The sequence below is a fragment of the Carassius carassius genome, chromosome 13, assembly GCF_963082965.1.
Source record: "Carassius carassius chromosome 13, fCarCar2.1, whole genome shotgun sequence".
Taxonomy (NCBI): Eukaryota; Metazoa; Chordata; class Actinopteri; order Cypriniformes; family Cyprinidae; genus Carassius; species Carassius carassius.
In genome coordinates this window covers 27,255,159-27,267,558 of record NC_081767.1, presented here as the reverse complement: position 1 = coordinate 27,267,558, position 12,400 = coordinate 27,255,159, and the positions used below count along the sequence as shown (strand labels likewise).

At 37.7% G+C, this 12,400-nt stretch overlaps 1 protein-coding gene across 1 annotated transcript in view; it reads left to right on the top strand.

Annotated features, from left to right (window-relative positions):
* Positions 1–12,400, top strand: part of cdh13 (cadherin 13, H-cadherin (heart)) — a 353,836-nt gene that overhangs the window by 330,591 nt on the left and 10,845 nt on the right. The window lies entirely within an intron of this gene.

The following is a 12,400-nucleotide window of genomic DNA, read 5'->3' as shown; positions in this document are numbered from 1 at the left end:
TAATTAAGATGGTCATTAAGAATCATGAAGATTAGAAACTCAAATGTAAAAAGTCCAGATACATTACAGTTTTCTTTTGGGGAAATGTGACAAAAATAGACTTAATAAATCAACTTTCTTATTTTTTATTTTGTTTTTGTGAAGAAACACACTCTGAACATGTATTGGCGAGATTTTCATTTCAACAAGGCTTTGTACGATGAAACAGCACTGTAAAAATGAAGGTCTCGACATGTTATAATGTTTCTGAGATGTCAGATCAAGCAGCATTATGCTACTTGTTTCACTGTGGAAAATGTTATGATGTGTCTGAGAGAAGGCTGGCCAATGGAGCAACTAGCTTCCTGGGCTAATAATTGGCACTAAACCTTTTATAAATGGCATAGACATTACGCATACAAATCATTATTCTTTTTTCTTCTCAATTGCTGTCGAAACTATACCAATATCACAGTCAGCCCATTTTCTAGGGTTCTTTTTGGAGGTCATCAACTGTGTTTAACACAGCTGAGGTGGCGTGGTCATGGATTATTCTCTCGCTACAGGAAATTACACACTTTTGCAGGTCAGAGAACACAGTCGTTGGATTAGTGCTCTCTGGGTAGTATATTAATTTATCTCACGTGGCATAAACAACATTTAATTAACCTCTGAATGAGTCACTTCTCAATGTCATCTGGCAGGGACACTTAGAGGTATTAGAAGAAGAAAGGTTCCTGTTCTCTTCCCTTTTTCTTTCTCAGTCTGTTTGTCTGTAGAAAGGTTGGATGTGGCATTTGACAAATGAAAGATCCATTAAACGAAACAAGCCAATCAAAACAGATCAAAAGTGCCCTTATTTACAGGTTTTCAATATGTTTTTTCATACTGATTCATATTCATATATGCTTTTTAAGGGGAATCAGTAAGGGCTGAATGCATTTTTCCTCTATTTACATCGGTCAAGGTGTGTTTGGAATGGTGTACAACCATGCTACTCTTATTATTTGTGCAGTGTGCATACTCTGTGGGATGTGCAGTATGCAGATTTGCTGGCGATGAATCAAATGACCCACATTTGACAAATTGTGCAGTACACAAACAGCACACACTGCACTGTATACTGTACCTCATCTACAGCATTTTTAGGGAGAATTATTCACCACAACATTTTCTTTCTTTCTTTCTTTCTTTCTTTCTTTCTTGCCAAAAGTCAAAGTGAAACAGCATTTACAGCCTATTTTACATCTATAATGAAGTGAAGTGAAGTGACATTCAGCCAAGTATGGTGACCCATACTCAGAATTTGTGCTCTGCATCTAACCCATCCGAAGTGCACACACACAGAGCAGTGAACACACACACACACTGTGAGCACACACCCGGAGCAGTGGGAAGCCATTTATGCTGCGGCGCCCGGGGAGCAGTTGGGGGTTCGATGCCTTGCTCAAGGGCACCTAAGTCGTGGTATTGAGGGTGGAGAGAGAACTGTACATGCACTCCCCCCACCCACAATTCCTGCCGGCCCGGGACTCGAACTCACAACCTTTCGATTGGGAGTCTGACTCTCTAACCATTAGGCCACGACTTCCCAAAGAATATTTAATGTGACATATTTCTGAGATAAATAGGATACAAGAAAATAAAAGTAGAATGGCAGTTGATTTTATGGGAATTTAATGGTTCTGGAAAAGTGTGTATTCTAAATCAGATTGAGTTTGCTGTCAGTTATACAGTTTCATTTCAAAAATAAAAAAGAAATAATAATAATTATTATTATAATTTTTTCATTTACGTTACTTTTCAAAAGTTTGAGGTCGGTAAGTTGACATTTAATATTTTACCAAATATTTCTGTTTCAAATAAATACTGTTTACTTTCAGGATTCTTTGATGAATAAAAACAGAATTATTTTAAACATTTGAGTTAGATTTTTTTAATTTTTTTATTAATGCATTCTTGCTGAATAAAAGTATTCATTTATTTCCCAAAAAAAAGGCATTTGTGTGTTCACATGCATACACACAGTACATACATACACAAGTGCAGCTTTAAAGTTTGTGAACCCTTTAGAAATTTCGATATTTCTGCATACATATCACCCAAAATATCATTAGTATTACATATCTGTGAGTGGCAAAAGTTTGTTAAGGTGAAATTAGAGTCCATTTGTTCAGAGGTGTTTTTAAAAAGTGGGATGTGTGCAAATGCATGCCCTGTTTTATTTAGACAACAGAGATCTATCAAAGTCTGATCGTGTTTGTGGAAGGGAATCATGGAACGAACAAAGGAGATTTCTGAGGATTTCAGAAAAAGACTTATTCAAATACTTAGAATTATTGGCGGTATGGATGAGATGTGCTGTATATCCAGTACTGTTGACTCTGAGCTGGTCTTCATGTCATCACCACCTTCCTCAATTTACACTCTTCCCCAATTTGTGAGGCCAGAGAAATGCAAGTGGCTTCCTTTACAATGGAGAGGATATCAAGACAGGTGAACCCCACAGCAAAGTGCAAATAACATATAAGTATGGCACAGCTCAGACATCAATCTGATTATATATGCAAATCCAATTGTAACTTAAGATCGATAATGGTTTGATTTCATACTCATAATAAGTTATTAATCATTGTTTGCTGAGGTTTTGAAAAGGTTACGGTGACTGCAGCTATGTGTCATATTTCAGAGTTGTTATTTGCATTGAGATGTAGACATTTCAGATGCAGACCAGAAGCTTATTTCAATAAATGTCAAATGCCCAAAATGATGTTTGCTTTGGGGTCACTTTCTGCATTAACCTTCTCTGTTTACTAGTTCACTAGAATCTGGTGGGAATAGTTGCCGTATTTTTGTGCACTGTTAAAGGGTAGTTCACCCATAAATGAAAATTCACTATTCAAATATATATATATATATATATATATATATATATATATATATATATATATATATATATATATATATATATATATATATATTTATATATATATATATATATATTTATATATATATGAAATTTTTTTTTCCAGTGAATAACTTGATCAGTGTTGTAGTTGAGACCATGAAAATATGGTCTTGAGCTGGTCTCGACTACAACACTGCATTTGATCTGAATGGCTTGTCTTTTAATCTCTCAGTCTAATATTTGTCTTTATTACATATTATGTGGTGAGAGTTTGTATCGGCACCTCCAACACGGTGTTAACATTATGCTTTTCCTTTTGTGTGGCTCTGTGTGTGTGTGTGTGTACAGCGCTGGATTTTGCGCATCCCGTGTTTCCCTGGTATCCCAGGCAGATCTAATCTATCACAGACTCCCTATTCCTTGACCGTCCGATAATTGCATGACATGAAAGTCATAGTGGTCACTATCAGGCTATTGATCTGGACTGGAGTCCCATGTCTTTATTTCAAGGGCTCAGATGATTGTTGCCTCTCTCTCTCTCTCTGTCTGACCACTGACCACTGAGAAGGCGAGAGTGTTGATTGAACAAGAATGATAGAAGGGAGAGGGAAAATGAGAAGATGCTGAGCAGATAGAGGAGAGAGTAGATAAGACTGGGTGGAGAGTTGATGTAGTTTAGTCTGTGTGTGCTTGTACACTGCTTTTCTATCCTTGTGTTTTACACATATGACTTTGTTTTAAAGGAGTAGATCAGCTATATTCCAAAGATAATATTTTTGTTGAAAGTTAAAAGTTGGTTGATGATTTCGATACAACTTCAATGTACAAAATTTGGGGACGATTAAAAAATGTTTTTGAAAGAAATTTCCCATCACACACACACACACACACACACACACACATATATATAAGCTTTTTTGACGTTATTAATAATGTGGGATTGCAACAATGGTGCTTAGAGTATGTGGGAAGAAAATCCTTTTAAGTCCAGAACATAGACTAAATTTCTGTGGTAGCAGTATGGAAAAATCTGTCCTACAGACCTCTAACCTGCAGCTGAAATAAATTGATCCATTTTGCAGCTCCCAGTGTGTGAAGTTGCAGACTCACTGGAGTGGTTGGGAGTTGCTGAAGTGCTACACTTTTCTGAGCCTGGTGGGCTCAGACTTGTCTGTCAGCCTGAGGTTAATGATTCAAGTCCTTACAACACCTGCTGGAGCTCAGCTCAGATGGGTGGAGATGGAGGGGCTGCGCTATTTCAACATTGGCAGAGGGTCCGTCATTTAGAGGGTATAATCAGTTGTTTTGGTGTGAGACACAGGGACATTTTTCTTGTTTCTTCATTCCCCACTGCGCCAGCAGATGTTCACCCATTCCATCATTCTTCAGGTTGTGTGTGTGTGTATGTGTGTGTGTGTGTGTGTGAGAGAGAGAGAGAGAGAGAGAGAGAGAGAAAGAGAGAGTAGTCTGCCCACCATGTTTATGTCCTGTCTCCTAAGTTTGGTTAGCTGCATAAAGTTGTGCTCATACTACTCTTTTTATTTATTAGTATAAACATTATAAGTGTATTTTCTGTCATTTTTATCAATTTAATGTATCCTTGTAGAATTCATAAATAAATAAACCTACTTACCCCAACATTGCACAAAATATTAAGCACCACAGCTGTTTTCAACATAGATAATAATAAGAAATATTTATTGAGCACCAAAAGCATGTCTATTAATTTTTTTTATCAGGGAGTGCGTTAAAATGCTTTTTATAATTCTCTCCTTTTTTTTCAAATAATGCTACATGTCTTACCGATTCTGGAGTTTGTAAAGTAACAGAACTGTAACAGATTTATGTTCTGGCGTGTAAGGCTAAAATTGCATTTCTTTCTCAACTTCGCTCCCTCCTTCACATGAAAATGTGCCTTAAAGAAGGCGACTTCTATGTAGGGCACATCTTCCTGCATCTAGTTAAACAATATAGTCATTGAATTTCACCTGGAAACATAAATACCATCAGGTAGCTCAACACTACTCCTCTTCTAAAGAACAGCATGCAGTTGTCACATGCTGTGCTTTCATTTTATGTCACAGTTGCCCACGTCTTTGCATTTTATTTAAATACTCAACTGCTGATGTGCACTTGTCATTTAGGGCAGGCAATGTATTATCATGAATGTTGCTGCAAAATATAAAAGGCTCTTTATGTATGCATGAGAAGTTTGCTTGGAGCATTAGCATATGCCTCAGAGACCTTTGAACATCCGCATTGTAGCGGGAAGAACTGTAATCAGCACTTCAGTGCGACCAATCTAGCTCCGGGGCACTAGTTTTTGATTGTTGTTTAGTCCATGCTAATCTAATGTAAAATTGTTTATGTTGTAGCTAGTGTATTAGAATTGAACAATCCTTCATCAAAGGCCTGATTAGTAAAAATATTTTATACACCTGAAAATTTAAATTCAGTCACCAAAGTTTCTGGTCCCCATTTAATTCAATGCGGACCAGCCACTATTTGTTTACCCACATTTTTCTAAATATCTATCTATGTCTGTCAATAAATTAATGTATGTATTTATTTATTTATTTATAAAGTTTTTTTAAGTCAATAGATTTTTTTTCCTCATATATTATAGGAATGTTTTGTGAATGTGGTTAGCATCTTTTATCATTCAGATTAATATAATTTTTGTTTTTTCTTTGAACTGTTCAGAGTTTCACTTCATTTTTAGATATATCTTTCCTTTACCAACTGAGAAGAGCAAAAGTTAAGGGAAGTCCACAAATGTTTGCCTGTGGCACTGTCGTGTCCAAAATTGGTGCTCTCCAATTTAGACACTTTTCTTTTGGAAGAAAGCTCCAAGTGAGAGACAGATATCAGCAGATAGGTGTTTCATTCCCAGAAGATCCTCTCTGGCACTGTACTTTGAAGTAGAATCAGGTTTCTCTTCAGGAACTCTAGCTGCGTCGAGAACGCTTTGGGGAATGCCTCCAGTGTGACGTCTCTGAATAATGTGTGTAATCAGTCCAATGGATGGGCGAGACGTCATAGGCGGGTGACGTCAGAGACCAGGAAGCATAAAAGCACGAGCAGCGTCTCTTTGAAGAGGGAGCCTTCACTGGCGTTTCTCGGGGTGCCAGCCCCGCTTTCACCAAGGCGGAGCGGTGGTTGTGCTCGTGGGTTTCACTTTCGGATCTGCTGGAAGGAATGTAGACGGGCAAGTCCCAGTCTTCTTCCTTAACCTTTTCAGTGGTGAGTTTAAAATATTCTAGCGGTCCCCCCAGAGTTAGTTTTTTTTAAGATGACCGTTATTTTAGAAATTTCCCCTTACTGTTTCCATGGCGACGCGTCAGGTTGGTCACGTGACACACCGCGTCTACAATAACACTGAATGACAGATGGATCTAATACAAGTAATAAGTGGCCAGTAAGCTGTATAAAGAATAGAGTGAATTTTATAGTTACTTACACTATGTGTATCTTGATATGAATAAAGCACATCTGCAAATTTAATTTGAATGGATTGTTATTGTTGCTTCCATAGACATATGCGTGTATTTTTCAAACTCTAAATGTATTTTTTTACTAGTCTTTGTGTGTATTTAAATGTCTGAAACCTAAAATATACATTATGTGGTTAATAACACTGCATAGTTGTGATAATATGACAAGAGCAGTGCGCGTCTCTCTCTGGCTCAGCGTCAGACAATGCACCAAAATGCAGTTTGAATAATAAGCAGCATTAATGAGTAGTGGAGCTCGCGTAGTTGGCTCTCGGGGGGCTGATTGTGCTTTTCTTGCTGTTAAGCGCTCGGCTCTCGCTGGGCACGCTCCGAGGAGTGTGTCCATGTATGCGATCTTGCATTTGCGGTCGCGCTGCTGCTGAGATATGGTGGCGACCGCGATAGCGGGAATCACACATGATCTGGCGAACGGGTTGGAGACGGCTCGTCCTATCTCCACCCGTGTTCACTAGATCTAGAGCTCGTTCTCGAGGCTTGGAAACCCACGCTGCGGTTTCTTCGCCCTCTGAGACAGAGCTCGCTGCTGCTGCATGCTCTCTCGCCGGGAGAAGACCGCCAGTTCGACCCAGTTAACTGCGCCGGTTGGTACAGTGCTGGAGTTCCTGCAGGCTCTCCGCAGGGTTGACCCACTCCACCCTGAAGGTCTACGTGGCGGCCATGGTGGCCTAATGTCGTTGCAATGAGATCTATCCAGAAAGCCTATAGTACATCATGATTCTTATCATCCACAGCTTTGGTTTCTCCACTGCTTCTCACTCTGCAAAACAGCATATTTCCACCTCCTCTGCGCTCAAGTGCTATAAGATAAAAGGAGGCTTGACTTCTGTGCACTTCTGTGTTAAGACATGCTCTTAAGAGATCGAAGAGGTGATTTTTCAGTTGAGAGAAACAAGTAGCTGTTGCCCATTGCATATTGTCTTGGGCTTGTGGAGAACAAGTGCTTTGGTTGGTTGCTTTACCAAACTAATAAGACAAAGCAAAACACACACAGTGGACTCTCAAATTATCGTCCCCCATCTGCTGGGCTAAATTGACACTGATTGGTTTCTGCAGACACTAGAGAATCTTTTTTTTCTGCCCTTGGACGTTGAAGTCTGAAATGAAGATGGAAGAACATTCGTATCTCTAATAATGCAAATCCTGTCATGTCCACTTGTGCAGTTTTCAAGGAAGAAATAGAACGTAATCACACATCCTCTCTTCATACAAAAGGGGGACTTTGACATAAAGAACGATGTAAGGCCCTGATGCATTACTGGTGAAAGGGTGATCTAGGCATTGTCAAAGCAGAGGTAGAGAGTTCTTTCAATCCAAGTTTCTCATTAAAAGGAACCCATGAGGCTAATCAGAGGTTTTTGTTCTAGAGGGACTTGCAGGTTTAATCGGCTCTTCATTGTCAGGTTTCAGCTGAGCTTTCCGTGAAGAAAGAGGGCCTGCCTTTAATTGCAGATCAATTTTCTCCCTTGTTATGTTGACGGAATGTCAACTGTATACCGTATTTTCCAGACTATAAGTCACACTTTATTTCATAGTTTGGCTGGTCCTGCGACTTATAGTCAGGTGGGACTTATTTATCAAAATTAATTTGACATGAACCGAGAGAAATGAACCAAGAGAAAACATTACCGTCTACAGCCGCCAGAGGGCGCTCTATGCTGCTCATTGCTCCTGTAGTCTACCACTGAGCAGCATAGAGCGCCCTCTCATGGCTGTAGACGGTAATGTTTTCTCTTGGTCATTAGTTCTTAATGAATGCGACTTATAGTCCAGTGCGACTTATATATGTTTTTTCCCTCGTCATGACGTATTTTTGGACTGATGCGACTCATACTCAGGTGCGACTTATAGTCCGAAAAATACAGTATGTGGTTGTGTGATGGACTGTTTCTCTACAGTCCATCTAGGCCTGATTGAGAACTCAGTGGTTGCTGGAAAGGGAGTATGTCAGATTCAAGTGCATGTCATGTTAATAGTTTTTCAATAGGTTTTATGCAGTATTGTGCAGTATTCATAAGGTGTCTGAATATAACCTATAGGTTGTTGATATTTTTTTCACATCACCTTTTCATGACTTTTATCTTAAATAGATATAGCACAAGCACAGTTAGATAGATAGATAGATAGATAGATGGATAGATGGATAGATAGATAGATAGATAGATAGATAGATAGATAGATAGATAGATAGATAGATAGATAGATAGATAGATAGATAGATAGATAGATAGTGTCACTGCAGACTGGAATAATGACAGCCTAAAATTCAACATTTTCATCAAAGGAATAATCATCACAACTTGCCTTTCATCAAAGGTGTATTTGATCAAATAAATGCATCCTTGGTGTAAAGAAAGAAAGAAAACTAAAGGAAAGGAACCTTGCACTAACAATCACCTTGGGACCAGTTAGTGAAGTTATTTCCGAGAAACACTAATCATTTGTCATTCATTTTGAATCCAGTGCAGTGATGTTCTTAATGTGACTTCCAAAGTTTTTGTGCATGTCCAAAAACTTTTTGTGGCCACTTTGAATCAAAAAATAAAATATTTAAAAGCATTGATGAATGTAAAAAGCTTAGAAAGGTTTTTTTTTTTGTTCTTAAGAAATTCACTAGTTAATGTGCTGTTACATTACGCTTATATAAGTCGTTTATTCTTATAGGTCTTTGCACTAAAGCTTTCTCAGCATGCCAAAGCAGAGTGATAAAAGAGCCATCTGCTCGAGTCCTGTGTGTCCTCTCAGAGTCTGTCTCACAGTGTGACCACTGCAGTGAGCAACCACACACTCCACACCCCCACTGTGCTTTCCCTTGTGACTCAGACACCCTTCTGATTACATCCCATTCACATCCTTGAGCTCAACTGTTACTTCATTTTTTTTTTTTAAGATTTTCAAAGAAGATTTGTATCAATTTAAACAATTTGTCTAATAGTTCAACAGCTCTAATTATCATCATCACAAAGCTAGTTAATCACTCTGTGGATTCTTTCTTTGACTTTATCTTATACTTTTGACACTAGCCATAAGCTTCAGCAGAGATGGAGTAGAAAGTCCCGGAAATCATTCATTTTCAATGAGAGCTGGTGATTTGAGACACAGTGTGGAAAAGTGCCTGTAGGCGATGCGACAGAGTTGAGCAGAGTTTAACTGAAATGCAATGACTTCCAATGGGAGAAAGTGGAGCTCAAGTGAGCCGCAACCTGATACAGATTATTAATGCAGTTGGGTAGAAACGGTAGTAGAGCATGGCAAATAGCACAGTTAAAGCTCATGGGTGTCCAGGGAATGCTGGAAATTATAAAATGTATACCTTACGTGCAGGAGTGCTTTACATAAATAGTTTTCATACATTTAAGAGTTGTGTTTTTTGTTGTTGTTTTTTTGTGCAGAATATAACTTCATGGCATTTAGATTTAGGCATTTAGCAGATGCTTTTATCTAAAGCGACTTACAAATGAGGAGCAGCACAAGCAATTTATCAGAGTCAACAATGTTTGTATTACACAGTGCCAAGTATAAGTTAAATTAGCTGGAGCAAGCTAGAGCAAAAGTGAAATGTAGAAAAGTACAGAAATAGAAAACAGACAGTGAGTGAAAGAGAGAAAGAGATACTGTGAATATACAGAGAGTAATACAGACTGAGAAACATTTGGTATCAGCCCAAGTTGCTGTAGTCAATTGGACTGTCTTCCAGGGCAGCATCAGGTGGAACAATGGGCCAGTGGCAAAATAAAGAAACTCACTGAACCAAGGGTCTGTCTTTGGGGTCTGAGGGGATGTGATAGAATCTTGTACTGTCACAAAATCATTAATGCAACCAACGGAATAAAAAAAACCTTTCCCCTGAGACTTTTGCAGTATGTGAAATGTATTTACAGTGTGCAAGCTGTGTGCTAGCCATAAAACAGTTTATTTTTTTTATTTTTTTTTTCATGCAGAAGGAAAAGTTGCACATTTCAAATCTGCTCACGAACAGCTGTGAGGCTGAAAAACTGTCTATCCCATCCATATCAACAATGTTTAGTGATGCATTAGAAAGAAGTTTAGAGAAGTGAGAATTGGATCTCCGCAAAGACAGACAAAATATGAGACTATATATGTATCAGTGCGCCATAAAAAAGTGGAAAATAAATCACTCTCATTATGGAACGAAAAGGAGACAGCATCTGAAACATCCAGTCCCATTACATGCTGCATATGTAATAGACATATTTATGCAAACAACCCTTTTTATCCATATCTCATGAATATCTTTCATGTCAATGTTGCTTGTTAAACAAAACCATGTGTACTCAGCTATTCATGAAGTCTGCTGTATATTTCCGCTCACGTTTACCTTAATCAATACTGATGTTACAGGGGTCGTCGGTTTCTAAGATAAAAGTTATTAAGTGATAAACTGCAACATGAAAAGCTGATGCTCATGCTCATGCTCAAGAACACCTTATGGTGTATCTAAATGTGTGTAATAGGCCTTCAATGTGAGTTAGAGGATGAGGGAGCTCTTAGCACTGCCGAAGATAATTATGATGATGATGATGATGAAGATAAAAACTATGGAGCGATCAAGCGAGGGAATGTTTTTTTTTTTTTTTTTTTTGAAAACAAGCATCTTTAATGTTTTCTAACCACGTACAGCAGCCGTGTGTAAATGGGAGGATTTGCATTCCCTCGTGCGTATGTCTTCTCTGAGTCTCTCAGCACACACAGAAGAGCTTCATAAAGCCTGGCTGATGAGATTTTCTTGCTTAGGCGATGTACGAGTTTATCTTCATTTTTGCTTTGCTGGCAAATGTAATGTGCAGTTTTTATAGATAACGTATGCTTTTGTATGATAGAGAGTTCTTGTATTGTGTAATGAAGTTCTTAGACAAGTTCTTTTAAATCCATTTATTTATAGCATTCTTTTTATTTCTTTGTTTGTTTGTTTCTTTCTTTCTTTCTTCCTTTCTTTGATCATTATTATTATAAGTAGTAGTATATTTTTCATTTTTTGTTTATTTATTAACTGACTTATGCATTCACAGATTAATAATAAGTATGTTTTTTATTATGTGTTTATTTATTTATTGACTGATTTATGCGTTTCTGCGATCATAATTAATAATAATAATAATAATAATAATAATACATTTAAATAAATATAAATATACGGAAATCCCATACCAAAATCTATGAATGTAATTGCATTAGATCAAACTATTTATTTTAAGGAAATAACTAATTTTAAGTATTTTTTAAAAGTGGAGTAAACAGATAATAAAAAAAAATTAAACAAAATGGGTTTTAACATAAATGCCATTTGTATTGTAAATTTACTTGGCTTGATATTCTATAATAATGCATAGAAATTAATATTTTTTACAAAGTGTGAATACATTTCCCAAATGCTTTTTTGAGTACCACTAGGACACCATGTCCAGAAACAGAAAAAGTGGACTAAAATGTGTTTGTACTAGAGGAAGTGTAGTATTTCATCGGGTCAGGTGGTACTCAGCATTCTTACATACTGGACCTCCCAGACACCCACTTCTCTTGAATGACAGATGTGTTAGTCGATTTATGTTGACAGAATTGATAAGGCACATCAGAGGCAAAAGAGATATGGCAAGTGCAGCTCATGAAAGTCCCAACCACGCTCCACTTACGCACCCTTCCCTGTGGGCACCACGCTCCTATAGCGCAGAGACCAGAGTGATGATGGTAATGAAAGAAAGGAGGAAGACTTATAGTCTCAATATGCACAATAATTCCCATGTGCAAAGCTAAAATATTTCCATAGTGTTTTGGGAGGGAAAAAAATGCAATTCAGAAGAGATATTTGGAGGTCAGTGGCAATATGTGGAATGTTTGTCTTCACCAAACCAAAACTAATTATAATGAAGTTTCATATTGCTGCTGGCATATTGCTCATTTCACAAAGGTTGGAAGTGTTTGCTTTTCATCTTCTATTTAGATTCAGATGCATTTCTAATCCCAGTCAAAATCTGAGAGACAC